This window comes from Protopterus annectens, chromosome 2.part0, assembly GCF_019279795.1.
Source record: "Protopterus annectens isolate FY-2018-M chromosome 2.part0, PAN1.0, whole genome shotgun sequence".
NCBI classification, from domain to species: Eukaryota; Metazoa; Chordata; order Ceratodontiformes; family Protopteridae; genus Protopterus; species Protopterus annectens.
This window is the reverse complement of record NC_056728.1, coordinates 1,113,122,305-1,113,143,106: the sequence shown is the minus strand read 5'-3', so window position 1 is coordinate 1,113,143,106 and position 20,802 is coordinate 1,113,122,305.

The window sequence follows — 20,802 nt, the reverse complement described above, 5'->3', positions numbered from 1 at the left end:
TATCGGAGAGGACCCCACCCACTTTAATTCGTTCCTCTGATCCCTCATATATTCTTCTAATCAACCTTATAATTGTATCAGGGAAAGCAAATGCTTCCATTGCCCTGCTCATGAAGTCCCAGTCTCCTCTGTCAAATGCTTTCTCTGCATCAAGACCCAGCAATAAAAGTGATACTTTCTTACATTCTGTTTCCCTCTGGATCAATGTTCTGTTAATATTGTCAAATGTTTGCCTCCCATCCACAAAAGCACTGATTCATATCTATCAATTTTGGTATCACTTTTGCCATTCTTTTAGCCATTATAGACATAAACACTTTATAATCATGGTTTAGCATTGAAATGGGCCTGTCTGAAGCTTGATCTGATGGATCCCTGATAAAGGGATCTTGTATTTGTTCTGAAAAGTCCTGCCATCTATGAAGCTGACAGTTTTACTTTAAACCAGATGAGCAAATAGTATACAATAAAACTGATGCACAGCAGCCTCCCTTCTTTCTGCTTTGAAAAACGACCTCATCTTGTTTCCCAATTATTTTCTATACCATAAATCTAGATAGAACTAATCTTCTCCTAAATCATATCACCATCCAGATATGTTGTTTTCTTAGATGCTCTCTTGTGCTATAAGCAGCCCTTTGAGGCAAATAACACACAGATGCATGCACACCACACACACACATACACACACACACACACACACACACACACACACACACACACACACACACACACACACACACACACACACACACACACACACCTACATATTTGTTCCCATTTGCTTGGGCTGTATGTATTGTTGTCATCCTTATTAACTATAATTGCCTTTAAAATATCCAACATCAAGGTAGTGGCTTTTTGCACAGTGTCAGTATATACTGAGATATATACTGAGTTAGAGTTTCTGCATAATTCCATTTGAATCTCTCACAAATGTTGCAGTTGTAGAAATGGTAGAAAAGCAATTGATCTTTTCTACTAAGGATACACGTATAGCTGTCCTGTATGGCAATGAACTAGAATTTCCTAAGATGTTACTATGCAATGTCCGGGGATTGGATGATGTGTTCCAAATGAAATGATGTGCAGGAATATGCTTTATTATAGAGCTAACTATTGTGTCATAAGCTTTGAATAATCTAATGTGGCTCAGTATTACACAAAGCAAGTTACACAGCAAAACTGCAGTGAGGGAAGGGTGACAATTACTGAGGAAACATCCAAAGACCCTTCCTCCAGTCCTTACCTGGCAATGGACATAAATACAATACCAATACCAATACGGGGGGGGGGGGGGCATTGGCTTACCAGAACCATGAGTTGTCACTGACTTTTTCTCTCAAATGTAAACCAAAAACTAGGTATAATAATTTTAGATGGGATATCTTGTAATTTCTATTTAATATTTTTGTGGTGTGTCTCAAGTGAACTGAAGCAGTGAATTTTGTTTCATCAAGAGTCAGTCATTTCATGATGAAAATACTTGTGTTTTTCATGTTAGTTGCACTTGAAAATGCACATGGGTAAAAACTGTTGTAGCAAGCAGTTATTTTTTTTTTTTTGCTGAGGCAAATGTATAGTAAACAATACCATACTGTGTTGCATTAATATTCCTTGCCCAGTGTTGTTTACACATCAGATTTAAAGTTATTTGTTCTTCATTTGAGTTGCAGGTTATAAATCATATCCCCTCATACTTTTTTTAGGTTGTAAATCATAAATTCTCAGTTTTCACATACTGCCTAAAAGACTTGCTTTCTCCCTCCTCCCACCATGGCTTGTTTAAGCAGAGTTCAACTGACAGCCTTGAGAAGACCACAGGAATCTCCAGTCTAGATAATATTGTTGTAGCACTGCTGAATAACAGAAGCCTAAGGAAAATGGCTGAACATGAGGCCTTCCTTACCCTCAAAGACATCAGTGTTTGTGTAATTACAGATGCCTGAGTCTAGTGTAGGTTGAATGATGGAGTGAAGAGATAAGAAGTTGTCAGTGTTGTGCAGTAGTTTTAAGGTTGTAGTTAATTGTGAGTATAACAGAGAATTGTTTAGTTCAAGCCAGTTCAGTTATTTTAGATAGAGGCAATGATGTAATCTATATTGTTGGTTGGTTGCAAATTTGTCTACTTTATTGTAGCATTGTTGTAATTTAACTGATTGAGAGGAATGAGGTTGCTTAGGATATGAGAGGCTTTACTAGAAAAGCTCACCCAAACTCTGCCACAACTTTCTGTGAGGGAAAGGTTAGTCTGTTTTTGGTTCTTGTATTTTGTGTTGATTTATTGCCTTCTTCTATTTTGTATATTGTGATTCATTTTCTTTACATTGGTTTTACTTCTATTCTGTTTTTAATTACACATTTAAACTAGGAAAGAGACCATAGGTGTGTCTCTTGTGAGTCGCACACAAATTAAGATTTCCCCTAACCCGGTGATGTTGTGTTTTTGAACTCAGCTATATTTCTAGATGCCTGCCTGTTTTGTTCATTTGACCACATAACTCCTTCCCTCTCATCTTTCATTGGCTATTGTGAGTAAACACAAAGTTACCATTCTGTGAAATCACACCCCTTCAACAATTTAAATTTATTGGCTATCCCACTGTATTCCATAGAGCCAGAATACAAAGTGCCTACCCCTTCCAATCTATCTTGCGCTTTTAAAATTAGTGTCTCTCCCCTTAGATAGCTAAAGTTTACATTGCCCCATCTTTCTAATCTAACAGCTCAGTGCACATTGCAGCTCTTAGCCCTTTTTTTCTATCTTACCTTTAAAATCTGCAACATCTACTCCAAGACCACCAATTACTGGACAGGCCACATTTTGCCTCTCAGTAGTCATCTTAGGATTAGTGCTTCTGTTTTGTTCCTGGTGAGAGAAGGAGGATAAGAATATTATTTCCTGGTGACTGCTAATCACCAGAAAGCCTAATAATTGCTTCATATGTGCCAAGTTGGAATTTATGCTTATATTTTGCTCCTGGTGAGAAAAGGAACAGAGCGCATAGATTCCTGACTCTTTCTGGTTGGGAAGTGAGTAGCTCTACTTGATCTTCCTGATTGGTCTGGTTGCTATTCAAGGCATCTACCAGGAAAAGGCTACAACAAGCCTACAGACCCTTGCATCATCTGTGAATCACCAAAGAGGCTGTGGCCTGCTTATCATCTTGGGACTGGTGTTACTGTTTTGCTTTTGGTGAGAGAAGAAGCAAAGGAGCACTGTATCCCAGCAGAGTGAAGCTGTGGTGAGACCAACACTAGTAGTAGTTAGGCATTATCAATTCAGGAGACTCTTCGCTTTTCATCATTCTTAACAAGCTAATTCTTTTTAGTAAGTACTACCTGAATTCATAGGATTATAGGATCATAGAGGATTGCTAGGCTATCGACTGGGAGGTCATTTTAAGCCTAGTTGTTCCATCCCAGTGTAATGCCATAAAAATGCTAGTCAATACCCAAGATTGCATTTAGTGATGGCTGCACATGTCCATGAGAGTTGTGGGCTCTATCCCTGGTAAGAATTTACTATGCCCCATCCACTCATCTAGGTTCCTCTTGAACAGTGTCACAGAGTTGCTCTGTTTTACATCAGTTGGTAGCCTGTTCCAAAGACACATCAGTTGCTGGGAGATAAATCTGTCCCTCCAGCATTCCCTATTTATGTCGCAGGCCATAGTTAGGTCCTTGGAACAAGTAGCCCTAGTCCCATTTGATTTACGGATATGCAACAAGTTCATTAGGTTTGGGTCTTGGATTGCTCTGTAGTCTAGGCATAAGTCTCCATTAAGAAGTCTATACTATATGGAGTATAGTGACAGGGACTTTAGTTGGTCTGTGTAAGGCACATGCTGGAACCCCATTCTCTGAGGTCTCTCTAATTGCTGCAGGTGCTTAGTACGGTACATACCAAATGGGACATTAAACTCAATTATGGGCTGGATAAGTGCCAGGTATAGGGGGTCATAACTTCTTTTCCTCTCGAGACAATGCCTTTACTAATCAAGTGTGCTATGCAGAAAACTTTCCTTACTACAGTAGGCACATGGTGGTCAAAGTTAAGGTGGCATTCAACTTGTGATCCCAGGTCCATTACCACCTCATGGGTACTTACGGTATTGTTGATTTGATAGTGTGAGGGGACATTGTTTGTGCCAAAGGGAATGATGATGCATTTCTTTACATTCAATTTGAGATCATGGCTAATACACCAGTTGTTGGTCTGTGTGAGAGCCTTCTGGAGTATACTGACATCATTTGGGGATTCAATGATTATACCTTAGTTTGCAGTCATCTGCAAACTTCATCAGACACAACCCCTTAGTTTTGACCTGAACTTCTGAAAAGTATATACCAAACAGTAGGGGCCTCAACATTGACCCCCTGTGGCACCCCACTGGTTACAGGTCTTCTGGGTGATGTGGAGTCACCCACTTTGATAGTGTGTGTCCGGTTTATTTATTTATTTACATTTGGTAACTGGGTAGTGTCCAACTGGGCTAAAAACAAGCCCGTTTTCAGCGGAGACCCAGGGAGCAAAGCTCCCCCCAAAAGTAAGTTTACAATATTTGTACTAAGATATGCTAGTAACAGTATTAAAAAGATTACTATGAAAGTTTGAATAAAAGTATAATACAGTGTAAAAACAAATTAATACAAGTTGAAAAGTCACACATCAAACCAGAAAAAGTCAAATGTCATATCAGCAAAAAAAAACAACAACAATAGAATCAAACAATATTGAGTTCCTTAGGTAATAAACACATTAGGTGAAAAGTGTGACTTTGTGAGACAGTTGGCAACCCATCTTACAACAAAGGGATTTATATTCAGTTTGCTAAGTTTATCAGTAATGCCTGAATATGGGATTGTGTTGAAAGCCTTTGCCAGGTTGAGATATGCTGTGTGCACAGATTTACGCTTGTCAACGGCCTTGGCCACATTTTCAAAGAAATCCAGCAGATTTAACAGGCAGGATCTGCCCTTCACAAAGCTGAATTGGGTAGGATCAAGGGTTTGGAGGTCACCTATGTTTTTATTTATGAGGTCCATAATGATACATTCCATGGCCTGACAGATAAGGCTGGTCAGGCTTATGGGTCTTGTAATTCCCTGGGTCTGTTGCTAGGCCACCTTTGTGGAGAGGAATAATTATTGCTGTTCTTCATTCCACAGGTACAAAGCCAGTGGTTAGGCTAAGATTGAAAAGGGCACTTAGTGGTGATACTAGTACATGTTTTAGTCTGTTTAGAAGACAGCCTGGAATGTCATCTGATCCCACAGAGGCTGTGTTTTTTGCCTTGGACAAGACTTTGAGGACTTGCTCTTTAGATATGTAGGGTGGGGCAAGTTTGGGAGAAGGTTTGTTGTAAGTTAGGATGGGATAAAGGGGTGAAATTTTTGCTCAACCTTTCCACTAGCAGGCTTGCTATCTGTGTAGGTTCAGTGTGTGTGATACCATTGGCCACTTCTGCACATGCTTGGGTCCTACATTTTAAGGAACCCTTGAAGGATTTGACAAGTTGTCTTATTTGCCTGTTGAGGCTGAGGAGGGTGCTTTTCCATTGTTGGAGCCTTGCCTTGTTTTTCTTACACAGCTTCTAACTTCAGAATATCTGTATAACATACCTCTCAACTGTCCAGATTTTCACATTATGTCCAGATTTTTGGCTCATATTTTTGCTCTGTTCTTCATAAATGTTGTGGTTTTCTGGCAAATCACTGGAGTGATCTAAGGATTGAAGTCACTAAATAAATGACATACATTTGAGTTTCAGACTTCAAATCCTTCAGAAAATGTATGTTAAAACATACCCTATTACTCTAGCAACTTTTTAACTTTATAAGAGCAATAGTTAAAATATGTCCCTATTATTAGACCTTTGTCCCCATTTTGTCGGACTTTGCCCAGATTTCTTGCATTAAGAAGTTGAGAAGTATGTCGTACAAATATTTGCATGAATACTTTATCTGTAAATCATCAGGGTCTACTTATTGGTTTCCCCTCAAGTATTTGGCAGTGCCCTGTATAGCCAGAGACACCTTGAGCTGAAATTTCACTAATACCTAGTTGCACATAGTTCAACTAGTTGCAGTGACAACCACTGCCCCCAGAGTTGCAAAGTGGATACCCTTGACATTGCTTTATGTTCTCACTCCAACTGTGTATTTAATAAAAATGGTCTGTTGCCGTGGATATGAAGTTTCCCACTATCTCTCATTACAAGCTTGGTGGATATGGGCATCCTGAGGCAATGTAGAAATTACCTCATGTTTACTGGTAACCAGTTAGTTCTTAAACAAACTGATATGATATGTGATAGAGGTGTTTGCACAATATCACTGGAGGCAAAGCTCTAACATAATAGCACTCCTAATGACAATAAGGTTGTCAGTAGTATACACACTGGACCCATCACACACAATTCAAAGCAAGGACATAGACCCACATATGTTAAGGAACTGAAATGTAACCTTCCTAAACTCCAAAGACCTCCTAGACAAAGTACACATAACAAACACCTTCAGCAACCCAGAATGCCCTCATTCAAAACAACACCTATACCAACACATATAGCCACATCTCAGGGAGCCTCTACTTCTAAGCCCATGAGGCAAGCCACCACAGAATCCAACATTCTAGTCATTGGAGATTCCTGAGTAAGGAAAAAGTCATGGTCAGTTGCTTATCAGGGGCCAGGATCTGCCACATTATGCATGCACTCGGGTCATTGGACCACAAGTACCGGTATGACTTAGTCATAGCTCATGTGGGTGTAGATGACTTGAGATGTACCTTCCTAGACTATATGAAGAGAGACATCATGGAGCTCTCAGAATATGTGTCCCAGGCTGGCATGAGCATTGCACTGAGCAGCATTTTACCTTCTCCAAGATGATGCCACAGTATGAACAAAAGATGACTGACTTTAATAATTGGATTAATTTCTGATGTCATTATAAGAGGTTACAATATTTGGCAGCATGGAGGAGATGGCCAATAGACCCTGCTGCTTTGCCAGGGATGGTCTGCACCTCTCCCCTCTGGGCTTTTGAATATTAGCTAAAACATTGTCCTCCCCTATATAGTACCTTGTTTTAGGCAATGCAAACTGAAAGTACTTCTGACACAGCAAATCAAAACCAAGAAAATGTAAAGGTGTTACTGCTCAATGCTAGGAGTCTGAAAAAAAACTCTACTCTCTAGAAGCTGTCTTCACCACAGAGAATGTTGACATTGAGACATGGTTTAATGCCACAGAGAGCACACTGACAGTGAAAGGTTGTAATGTCTTCCACACATTTAGACCAGCTACTACACAGACAGGGACTAAAGGTGGAGGTGTCTTGAGTTACATCAAAAATAAACACACCTCAAGTCTGGTCAAACAGGGCAATGCACTTGAGCTTGTCCATGGACAAATCACCATAGGCAAAACACAATACCATTTCATTACAAGATATAGGTCCCATTCTATGACCCAGGAAACCCATACTATGCATTTAAACTTATTGGAAGCACTCACCATGCAAAGCAATGCCATATTGTTGGGTGACTTTAATTACCTCATGATTAACTTGGAATCATATATGACACCAAATGTACAGGCACAGAGATTCCTGGGTTTTGTAAACACAAACTCCCTGGACCAGATTTTCACTACACCAACATGGGATGCAACCATACTGGATCTGGTCCTCACTAATAAGGGAGAATGCTGCTCACCCCCTAGTGTAATGTCTTTTCTGGTAAGGTCAGACCACAAAATGGTCTCATTTGAAGTAAAAATAAAACCTGGAGCCCAGCCTACCCTGGAATATTCAGGAACTACTCTAAGGCTATCTTCCTACTATTACGTTATAACTTGGTAAAATTTCAAGCCCCCTTAAACCCTGAGAACGCTGCTGCCTACACAGAACTGTTCACAGAAACCCTATACAGGCATGCTAACAGCTACATAGAGGCAGCTACACCCACCAGGAAGAAGGACAGAACCAACTCAAAATACAAACCACCCTGGTGGAATCACAACATGAATAGGCTGTGTAATGGAAGAAAATCATGGCAACAATTAGGAGATGCAGCACTTAGCATGATAAAAGTACTTTCATCAAACCAAACAAACAACTCATAACACAAATATAGTCTACCAAAGCCAAATTTGAGGTAAATTTGGCCTCCCAAGCCAAGGACAACCACAAGGCATTCTTTAGTTATGTCCACCACCTCAAAGGCAATACACAGTTGTGTGCAGAGCTTATTGTAAATGGAGCCACCTATAGTGAGCCAGGTGATATAGCAAACCCACTGGCTGACAAATTCAGCTCCAACTTTATCCCTCTCTCCCCATCAACCTTCTCTCAGGAAATACAATCAAATATAAGCCCCCCCTGCTATCACTAGGGAGCCAGTCCTTAATGCTGTCTCTAAGGCCAAGAGCACTGCATCAATGGGCCCAGACAACATCCCAGGATGCTTTCTAAATAGCATGCAACATGATCTCTCAGGCCCTGTGGAATTGCTATTGAACTGTAACCTCCAAACAGGCTTTGTGCCTCATGAATGGTGAACAGCAACAGTCATCCCTCTGTACAAAGGTATGACATCTACATTCTTTGGAAACTACAGACCCATAATTCTCACTAGTCACATATGCAAAGCCATGAAAAGAATTATCATGGAAATGATCAATAATGATCCAGAGTATGGACCCAACCCAATTTGGTTTCATCAAGGGCAAATCATTCTTACTCAACCTGGTGGACTTCTTTGAGAAGGTCACCAAAGCAATGGATGAGGGCAAAATGATTCACACTGCCTACCTTGACCTGGCCAAGATATTTGACACAATCAAACTGGAAAACACTTGTATACAGAGCCAGGGAAGGAAGCCACACCACTAAACCACCACATTTCTGTGGTGATATAAAATAAATCCAGAGAAACAATCCAGTGATTAGTTCCAAACATGACAGCAATTTATTGCTTAAATACAGAGTACTACCCGCTTTTGTCCCCTTTAAGTCACGGGACTTCATCAGAGTAGCAAAATAAGCAACCATTCAATATTTAAATTAAAAAGCTCATGAAAGATACAATGATACCAATGAGCTGCATTTCTTAAAGGCATATTACCATAAATGTATTTTATACACCAAGAATCGATTCATAGTGAAGAACAGCAATGAATGACTAGTCCTAGAAACCTATTATTAAAACAGACATTGAAAAATTGTGTGTGTGTATGTTTTCCACATTAAAAAACCTTCCATCACGTTACATTTACACATAAGTTTAACTTACACAGTTTCTATCCCCCTACAACTAATACTATCATAGGATCATAGGGTCATAGGATGTTACTAGACTAATGGCTATGGGACCTTACAAGCCTAGCCAAGTTCTACCCTTATTTCCATGATCAGCACCTATTTCCTCTGTCCAAGAGGGAGACAGGTGGAACCCCTGGGATGAATTTACAGTTACCCATCCAATCGTCCAGATTGCTTTTGAAGAGGGCCAGTGAGGTGCTCTGTTTGACATGAAGTGGGAGTCTGTTCCAAAGATGTTGTAACCTCTGGGAGACAAATCTGTCCCTCCAGCATGTTCTATTAATGTCACATACCAGGTTAAAGTCTTTAGATTGAGTAACCCATGTACCATTTGACTTGCAGATATTCAGCATTTCCAATGAAGCAGGGTCAGAAATTGCCTTATATGCAAGGCAGAGATCGCCTCTGATTAGTCTGTATGAAACAGAGTAAAGTGACAGTGATTTCAGATGATCCACATAGGATAGATGCTGAAGACCTTGAATTACCTTGTGAGGAACCTTTCTGGTCTCTCCAATTGCTGCAGGTGCTTGGAAAGGTACATACCAAAAGGGGTGTTGTACTCGGTTATTGGCCTGATGAGTGAAGAGTACAGGGAGGATATAACTTATTTTTTTCTGGAAGCAATGGCCTTACTAATGAGATCATAATAATCATTAAAAGTAAACATTAAAAAGCTAAGGATTCAAGGCTTTAAGTGTAAAAAAAACATGATAGACAGACTCCTACATTAAGACCAGAATTAGCAGTGGCATTTGTTCTTATTTGTCACTCAGATTCACTACGCTATAGATTAAGTTTCTGTGGTCCACCCCAATGTCAAAATCAATACATCAGTAATGAAAAACTTAAACAAATGCCCTTGGCTGGTACTAATATGCCTCCATAAACTGCTTCTCAAGTTACATTTCTTAATGTCCCTCAAATGTTCATATATTCTATCTTTAAATGTCCTCTCTGTCTTACCTATGTAAAAACTGGGGCACTGTGAACATTGGGAAAGGTAAATTTTTTCGGTCCTACAGTTACAGCTCTTATGGCAATAACCCTTCACCGACACATGTTCACCCTTCAATAATGTATGGACAGTAATTACAGTTAAACCATTTCATCATAAAATGGGTGCTCTGTCTCCATTTAACATTGGATTTTACCTTTTCCAAATAGTTCTTTATATTTCTATTTCTCCTGAATGTCAGTAATGGACAGTCACCTAGTTTTTCCATGTCTAAACCTCCTATTTCAAGATTTTCCAATTGCTCCTTAAATTATTTTGGATAAATCTAGCTTCATTATTAAAGGTGATTATATATCCTTTATTAAATCTGGTGTCCTTGACTATCTTAGTGTTATTTGTGTTATCAACCCCACTCGTACCTAGTAAAGGTTTGTATACCTGGGTTAGCCTTTTATACCTGACCTCATCAAAAATTTTTGCAGTAAATCTGGGGAATAACTCCTATTTAATAACATGGCCTTCAGTATCTCCCCTTCGTTTTTTGAACCTTTCAGGTTCAGATATCATCCTAGCTAACCAAACAAGCTGCCCTTTTACTTGGGCTTTCTTCTGGTGAAGAAGGTGACAACTTTCAAAGTGTAGTAGGGAATTAGAGTAAGTGAGTTTTCTGTAAAGACTTGAGGTGAACCGCTTGTTCACATGGTCAGTTCTTAACTCAACATCCAAATATAGGATTTAGTCATTGTAAAACTAAGGAAGTCAGTTGAATTATTAATATAAGCAAAAATGTGTCTAATTTAATTCCAATAAATAACTATGTCATCAGGAAATCATCCATAGAGGCTCCATGATTCATTAAACGATGAATTAAACACATAGGCATGCTCCCAGTAGGCTAAATCTATGTTCGCAATTATGGAGGCCCAAGCGGCAACACCGTTAATCTGTTTGTGAATGACTCCTTCAAACCAAATGAAGTTATTGTTGAGGACAGTTTCCATCGGGGTAGGCAGGACCTTCAGTCCATTGTTGTGACACAAATAGAATGTGAACCATTCTAGACCTGTATCATGAGGAATAACCACAATTAGGTCTTTAATATCTTATGGTAACTTATATTAAATTGTTCTCAAATGTATCATTGTGCATTTTTACTAAGAAAGTCCCAGGAGTCTTTGTAAATATGTGTCTCCTTAACTAGTATGTTCTTTAGATTTATATCAATAAATCTGGCTATCTTGTGTGTTTTTGACCCCTTAGCAGCGACAATAGGATGAAATGGGGGATCCTCCAAATTTGGGCATTGTTGACAAACTTAAGTGGTTAGGTACAGACCCTTATGTCACCTGGTAGATAGCCAGCTGGCTCACAGACAGGACTCAGGAAGTTAGAATATGGGACACCACCTTTACAAAGAGGCCAGTTACAAGTGGAGTCTCTCAGGGCTCAGTCCTGGGACTGCTCCTTTTTGGCATTTACTTCTCTGAAATCAAGGCTACTGCCAGTGGCCTCTGGCTGACTAAATTTGCAGATGATTACAAATTAGGAGCTGTCACTGAATCACCAACTGACACAAATGTTCTCCAGGAAGGGCTGACATAATCAAACAACAGGTGCCAGAGTCAAGGACTAAAACTAAATGCCAAAAAAAGCATAATAGTATTTTTGATCATCTAGTCAGGATGTAATAGATGAGTCTTTGTGGGTTATGTTCAAGCAGCTTTATTATCTATAAACACATCATGAGTGAAGGTTATTAACTTTAACTTAGGTAACTTATATGCAAACTAGCTACATTCATTGTTACATGCTCACTCTCTGGCTGTACTTTCAAAATGGCACTGAGTATAACATGTGCCTGCTATTTATACATGCACGTTCAGCCCTTGATATGCTTCTTAAAGACACAGCGCACACACTCTGTTCTACATCCTCCCTCTTTGAGAAATAGATCATGCATTGCTGAGAGTATCAGTTGACATGCATACAATACAAATAGCTCTTTGTCATGCAATTATACAGAACTAGGTACATATACAGTTATGTCCAGGTCGCTGTGTATTTCACACTAGGTCTGGAAGTACAATCAAATTGTGTGATATAAAACTGAGACTTAGACTTAACAACTGGAACTGTCTTTGCTGAATGTTCAACCTTAGGAACATCATCATCAGTAATGGAAGTAGAAGGTAAGACACGTTCTGGAACAGGACCATTGTCTGGCTTGCTCTGAGATTTAGAGTCTGTATTACAGGAACAATGCTGTGATAAAGATTCTGGCACAGGAAGAAGATGCCTGAGATTTCTCCTGTACTCCACACCATCAGATTTTACGAAGTAGGATCTCGGCTCGGTACATATACCTGCTACTTGACCAATCCAGTTGAGACCTTTGGCTGTTTGTATCCTCACTGTCATTCCTTCTTTCAAAGGATGAAGAAATCTGCTCTATTTATCATAACTGGACTTCTGGAAAGAGCACTTCCTGAATAATTGGGCTCTGATGGTTCTGTTGTTTTTAGCTTTAGGCCTCAATAAACTGGAACTAATAGGCAGTGTTGTTCTGCTTTGCCTGGATGGAAGTCTCTGAGCAGGCAAACCAAGTATATCATCATGGGGTAAGTTTCTGAGATTAAGTGCATTCAAAAAGACATCGGTATTGCCACGCTTTGACCTTTCAAGTAACTGCTTTGCACTTTGTACTGCACATTCAGCTAGCCCGTTTGACTGTGGATATTCAGGACTGCTAGTAACACGTACAAGGTCCCATTCTGTTGTAAATTTCTGAAACAACTGACTGGTAAATTGGGTACCATTGTTAGAAATAACTTTGTGTGGACTACCATGGACCGAGAAATGATGTTTCAGTTTGGTAATAACAGTAGTGGGTGTTAGATTAGATAGTAAATTAATCTCAAACCAGGTTGAATAACAGTCTACCAATACTAAGCAAAACTGATTGTTCCACTTGAATATGTCACTGGCTACTTTTGACCAAGGTAGTTCAGGAAGTTGACTTAGCTGAAGTGGTTTTCTTTACAAATCCGGTTTAGTACTATTATATACTGAACAAGAAGAAAGTACTTTATCAATGTCTTTCACTAATGAAGGCCAAAATACTAGTTCTCTCACCCTTCTTTTGGTAGATTCAGAACCTAGGTGACCATGATGTAAAATTTGGATATATTCATGTTGTAAGGAAGCGGGAACAACAGTTTTAGGACCTTTGATAATAATGCCATCTTCCATCAGCATCTCATCTCTGTAAGGAAAATAGGTTTGCACTTTAGGTGGTACACTAGATTGCTTTGACGGCCACCCAACATTAATGTAGTGATTGAACTTTTGCAAAATTGGATCAGTCTTTGTGTGATCTCTCAGCTCATCAAGTCTTGTGGTAGAAAAATTACGCACTGCCATTACGTCAAAGTCACAATTCTCTGTGTCAAGCTGTTCCGTTATATTTCTGGGGAATCTGGATAAGGTATCAGCCGGATAAAGAAGCTTGCCTTTTGTATAGACCATTTTGAAGTTGTACTTTTGCAATTTGAGCATCATTCTTTGTAATCTCGCTGGAGCTGAATGCATAAGCTTCTTTAGACTAGTAACTAGAGGTTGGTGATCAGTTTCAATCTGAATAGCTTGACCATAGATATAATCATGAAACTCTGAACATGCAAATACTATTGCCAAAAGTTCTTTCTCAATTTAAGCATATTGCATTTCAGTTTGGGTAAGTGTTCTAGATGTATAGACTACTGGTCTGCCTTCTTGAAGAATAACTGCACCAAGACCAAATTTTGAAGCATCACAGAAAAGACTGACTGGTTTATCATCATCATAGTATATTAATTTAGGTGGGGTGTCAATTTTCTGCTTAAGGTTTTCAAATGCCTTCTGGTGTTGTTCCAACCAAGACCATGTAACATTTTTTCACATTAGCTCTCTTAAAGGTGCTGTCAACTCACTGAAGTCTGGTATAAACCTGCCTAAATAATTGACCATGCCAAGGAAATGTTGTAGAGCTTGAATATTATCTGGTGTTGACATCTGATGAATAGCTGCAGCTTAGACGGGTCTGGTCTTAAGCCAGTGCTGGTAAATAAATGACCTACATATGTAACTTCTGGTAGTCTGAATTTACATTTTAGAGGATTGAGATTTAAGTTTACTTCACGTGCTCTGTCTAGAACTCTTTTAAGGTTTCTGTCATGCTCTGCTTCACCACTGCCTCCAACCAATAAATCATCTACTATTATAGGACAAGCATAACCTGCAAAAAATTTGATCCATTGCATGCTGGAAGACTTCACTTGCAGAATTTATTCCAAATGCCATCTTCAGGAATCTATATCTGCCAAACAGTGTACCGAAAGTGGTCAGTAATGAGGATTTGTGATCAAGCATCTCTTGCCAAAATTAACTTTTTTGCATCCAAGACAGAAAAAACAGAGGCATTCGGTATTAGGGCTGTGACCTCTTTGACTGTACCCATTGGATGATGTGGTCTCTTTAATGTTTTGTTCAAATCTCTTGGGTCAATCCATATTCTGATTTCATCCAAGCCTTTTTTCTGGGCTGCTACCATGGACGACACCCATTCAGTTGGTTCTGTAACTGGACAAATTACACCTTGCTGCACCATTTTGTCCAACTGAGCTTTGACTTTATCCTGCATAGCTATCGGAACTTTTCTTGCTGGTCTGGCTACTGGACTGACCTCTGGGTCTAACTTCATGGAATATATAACTGGAAGTTTGCCCAACTTCTCATTGAAAACATCAGCATACTCTGAGAAAATGGTTTCAGAAAAAATGGAACTAGGATATGCGCTTATATGATGAACGTCTTTAGTAAAAGAAAGCAGATTCATTCTCAAACTGTCTCTGAAACCCAATAATGATTGCACAGGTCTTTGGACTACATAGAATAACAAGCTGTAACAGTTCCTAGCCAAATAACATGAAAGCACTACTGAGCCTTCGGCTTGAATTTCCTCACCTCCATAAGCAACAAGTTTCACACTACTAGCCACATTGAGTTGTGCATTGGTTCTCACCTTAGCAAATGTGCCTGCTGATATAACATTACATTTTTAACCAGTGTCTAATTTGAGCTCGGTGGATGTACCATTGATCTGGATAGTACAAAACACTTTGTTCTTTGCCAACTTATTCACTGCATCAACTTTTTCACCAATTACTGATATACCATCTACATAGAAATTAGAACTGCATCTCTCTATATGATCAATTTGCTTTTTCAAGTGACCGTTCTTTATAACTGTATGATGTGTGCTTGATTTGCAAAACTTCTGAAAATGGTTCCATTTTTTTACATTTGTGGCATTGCTGACCAAATGCTAAGAATTTTTCTCTTTTAGACTCATGATTGGCACCACAATTGTAACAGTTAACAGTAAAGCTGGATTTGGGTTTTGCTGACTCATGCTTGTACTGCACTGAGCATGCTCCTTTCTTAGAACTTACTGGAAAACTATATGGTTTCCATGGTGAACCAGAAGGTGCTGTGGCTGCCACGTGCTTAGGCCTGCTTCTGTTTGCCACGTGCTGCATGCTATCTACATTTGCTCTTGTCACTTGCAAGCATACTTGTGTGTCTTTCTGTAACTTCATGGATTTGAAAAATCTCAATATCTTTACTCAATGTTAAATCACTGTCACAAAACAGAATCTTTCTCACAGCAGCACTATTAATACCACACACAAGCCTGTCCTTTATTAACTCATCTTTGAAATCACAAAACTGACACATTTTAGCTTTGTTCCTCAGGTCAGTAACGTAAGCTGCAAAAGTTTCCCCTGGTTTCTGATCTCTTGTGTAAAACAAATGCCTCTCTAATATAATATTCGTCTGGTGGTTGTACACTTCCCTAAATTTGTGCATCAGACACTCGGGGTCTTCCCTTGATTCTGCCCGTGCAACAATATGATGATTTTCACCTTTTCCCTCATATACTGCCAGTGCATAAAAAAATGAACGCTCTCTTTCAATGGCCTCTAATCCAGCTAGGTTTAACAAAATGAATACCCTGGTGCATGCAGCTTTATCAGAATAAGCTGCTTGTATAAAAATATCATACTCTTGCTAAAATATTCTCCAAGTCTCTGCAATATTCTGATTAAATGCAAGTGGCGAAGGCTTTTGAAATCCATCTGCCATATTAGCACATGCCAATGAAAGATTTTGCAAATATGCACAAATGCACACATATGCAAATAAGCCAAAAATTTATTCCAGTACTCCTAACTTTGTCCAATAGCACAATAAGCCTCTGAATAACTGAACTTTGTGAAATAAGTCTCTCAAGCACTGTAATACTCTCAAAATTGCTGTACTGCAAGAAATCACCTCTTTTCAGTGCAAGAAACATTTCACATAACTGCACCTTGAGAATAAACAGTACACATCACACTGAAGCTTCCCCCCAAATGGCAGTACCTTGCTAGATAATTCTTTACAGTGCAAGAGACACTCAATAATGGTGGCACTTTGCGAACAGACACACCCAGCGCAAGAATCTTTTTCGAAATGGCTGTACTTTGACTGTACTTCATGAAATAGTTGCACTTTATACACAAATAATACATGCACAGTAATAAGCACACACTGTAAGCACTTTTACGCACTTTGAGATACTTTGAATAACTATAGATATGCCCTTGATATAATACAAAGTCGTAGTTATGCCAAAACACAGCACTTTGCCAAAAAACATGCAGCCCCCTTGCTTTATTTATGTTTAATGTGCCCTTTTGTCCTTATTATATTCATTTTGCTAATTTAATCTCTTTTCATGCCCATTGTACTTTTCTTGTGCTTGTTTTACTCTAAACATGCCCATTTCACATTAAACACACCCACTTTGCTTTAAACATACTCATTTTGCTTTTCTGATAATTCTTTCATCAGATATCTTAATCTTTTGCCTCTCACTTGTTTAATAATGTGGTTTGTGCCCTTGTAATGCTCTGTATTATCTTTTTTTTAACAACATAAACTGTTTGTGCAAGTTTTCATCACCTTTAGTTCTTTTCTGGCTCTTTTTCATGCTCATTTCCCTAGTTTACCTTCACTGTTATCTCTGCACCTTGTGGCTCTGAATATCAGTCTCTGAAATTCCAGTTCTGACACCATGTCGCTCGTCTAGTTAGGATGTAATAGATGAGTCTTTTTGGGTTCGGTTCAAGCAGCTTTATTATGTGCAAACACATCACAACTGAAGCTTATTAACTTTAACTTACATAACTTATATACAAACTAGCTACATTCACTCATACATGCTCACACTCTGGCTGTACTTTAAAAATGTCTCTGAGTATAACACGTGCCTGCTATTTATGCATGCATGTTCAGTCCTTGATATGCTTCTTAAAGACATAGCACACACACTCTGTCCTACAAGTATCCTTCGGGAAGTCATCTATCCCTGGAAACTATCATATTGACAACACACCCCTAAGAGCTGACCCAGTAGTCAGGGACTTGGGGACACACATAGACAGTAATCTAGCCTTTAACCATCATATATCTACAGTTGTGAGGAAATGATTCTATGTTGTGTAACCTATAAACAAAGGTATAGTATCTAGATCCAAAGAAATCATTGTTCCACTGTATTCAGCATTCATCAGACCTATCATTGAGTATATTGCCCTGTTTGGTATGTACCTAACCAGGTATATCCACTGACTGGAACATCTGCAGAGGTGCCTCATTAAAAGAACAGTCTATAAATAAATAAATGTCCTATACAGACCACCTCAAGACCCCATCCCTGTATTCTGTCTCTGATAGGCTGTTGAAGGGAGTTTTATGACTGTTATACAAGGCATTGTCAGACCCCACTCTGATGAACCTCCTGCATATCTGCAAAAGAAACAACACCAGAAATTCCCCTTTCAAAAGACTCAAACCTTGTCTTTGATATAGATAGGACCTGCTGGAGAAACAGGTATTTATCCCTGAGACTACCCCTTCTCTGGAACAGGCTCCCTATCCATGTGAAGCAGAATTCCTTCCTAACCAGATTCAAGTGTAACTTGGATAATTGGATGCAACAGGAAATTCATCCCTGGTTTGGCACCTATGTCTCTAATGGGCACAGGTAGCTTGCAATGGTTCATCTCCCAGGCCCCTTCTTATAAAGGTTTCACCTCTCAAGCTGCTGCTTACACATATCTATGGTGCCAGAACTTGTCAGAGATTTTGGATGCATGGCTAGGCTTAAAAAGGCCCTTCTGGTCTTTAGCCTAGTAAATGCCTATGAATGTATGAACCTATATAATAGGATGGGGAGCAGAAAACAAGTGTCTATCAGAGTCAGTAAGGTAGTTGTTTACTTCATAGAGGCATTATCTTCTTTACAGCTTGCTGGGGTAGTATCCTAACAGCACATATTAAGTGCAGCTGTACTTATGGTGACCTTTTTGGCTGCTGTGTTTAAGTTTAAGTTGTTGATAAATAAGATAAACAGAAGTGGTCCTAGGATGCAGCCTTGTGGTAATTCAACAGATATAGGAATTAAAGAGGAGAAATCATCTTGATATTTTGCTGTTTGGGGCCTATTAATAAGGTAACTTAGAAACCAGTTAAGTAAGGTGGGTGAATGGCCATAAGAAGAGAGTTTAGTTAGGAGAATTTAGTGACTGACTGTGTCAAATGCCTTGGATAGATCCAGAAATAGGGCTGAGGTTTGAGACCTGCACTTCTATTATGATTTATTACATCTGTGAATCTTAGAATGGCAGTAGTTCTACTGAGATTGTGTCAGAAACAATGATGTCAGGAAGAAATGGGATTATGAGAAGTAATTTACATAGTAAGTTGAGAATGAATACATCTTTCCAAAATTTTGGATAAGGGTGAGAGAATGATGATTGGTCTATAGTTTGTGAGCTCAGTTGATAAGGTGTCTTTATTGAGGGGTAATATATAGGATTTTTTCATAAGTTGGGCACACATTTTTTTTGGATAGAGCAGTTTTTTACAACTGAGACAGAATATGTAAAGTTATCTGCAATGTGTCTGAGGTATGCAGACGGAAGTTGGTCAGGGGTAGTGGTTATTGTCTTAAGGGAATGTACATATTTTTTATTTGCAGATGTTGGCACTGGAGTGAATGTATAGGCTTGTTGTGGCTTCAGTGATTGGGGTGAGATGGCTGGATTTGTAGTAATTTTGCTTTGTAGGAAAGCATATTTATAAAATGTGATTTAAATTGTGAAGCAATACTTTGGGAATTATTGATTGGTGATTGGCTGGAATGAGTTGATTTTTCATGATTGAGTAGTGTATTTATGTATTTCCAGAAGTCTTTTTGGATTGTTTGATGATGAATTTAGGTTGTTGCTATAATAACCTTTTCTGTCCTATTTTATGCATTGTTTGCTATAGTTCCTTAATTGTCTATATCGTTGCAGGGGTGATTGAGACTTGGTTTGTAGCCATGACTTCCAGGCTTTATCTCTAAGTTGTATGAGTTGCTTTATTTTTTTAGTTAACCAATGTGTTGGGGTTGTGTTTAACTCTTTTGTTTCTTAATGGTGCTTGTTCTGCCAGGATAATTAGAAATATTTTATTAAATGTGTCAACTGTTTCATCAAGGGGAACAGTTTTAAGTTGAGTCAGCTGACCTACAACAGGCTGGAAATAGAAGATTCTTTATTGAAGCTAATGAGATTTTTGACTGTGTTATAGTGATGAACCTTGTGGGGCTGTTTGGGTTGTCCAATTATACAGATCAGCTGGAGGTCACTTAAACTATTGGGTACGGTGCCAATTGTGACAACATTGTTTGGGGAGAATGTTAGAATCTAGTCTAGGATGGATTCTTTAGATGTGGCTTTATTAATTCTAGTTGGAGTCTTGATCAATTAAGATAATCTATATAGCTAAGATGATTTTTTTTTTTAGGGAGATCTTTTGCCAGTCTATGTAAATTAATGTCTCCTAGCAAGATTGTTTTCAGTCTTCTGTTGGTCAACATCCAGTAGGGGATCTCTTCCAGGATGGGAATGTTGTTATTAGGTGTTATGCATAGACATATGGACTTGTAATGGCTAGAGATTTGTGAGTATTCAGTATGAGGAGTAAGATGAGAAGTTCAGCATTGCTGAAAGTAGGAATAAATATCATGGTAAGGGGAGAGATCTAAAACACTTCTATAGAAAATAGCAACTCCACCTGCTGTTTTGTTGGTTCTATCTAGTCTGAGTATATTATAACCTGGTGGGAGTACTTCTGTATTTTTGGAAATTGGCTTTAACAAGGTTTCTGTGGCTATGAAGAGGTCAGGTAAGTAGTGGGCTATAAAGACATGGACTTCTGTGCTTTTGCTATAGAGACGTTTTTGTTTACTGTGTAGTATTTTAAGTCGAAGGTGGTTGGAGAGGTAGCCTGTTGCTGTTTCAGGAGGTTTCACAATATAGACATGTGGTGATTATCTGACCTGTACTCAGTTGCTGGTGTCATGGTGTAATTACCCAGCACAA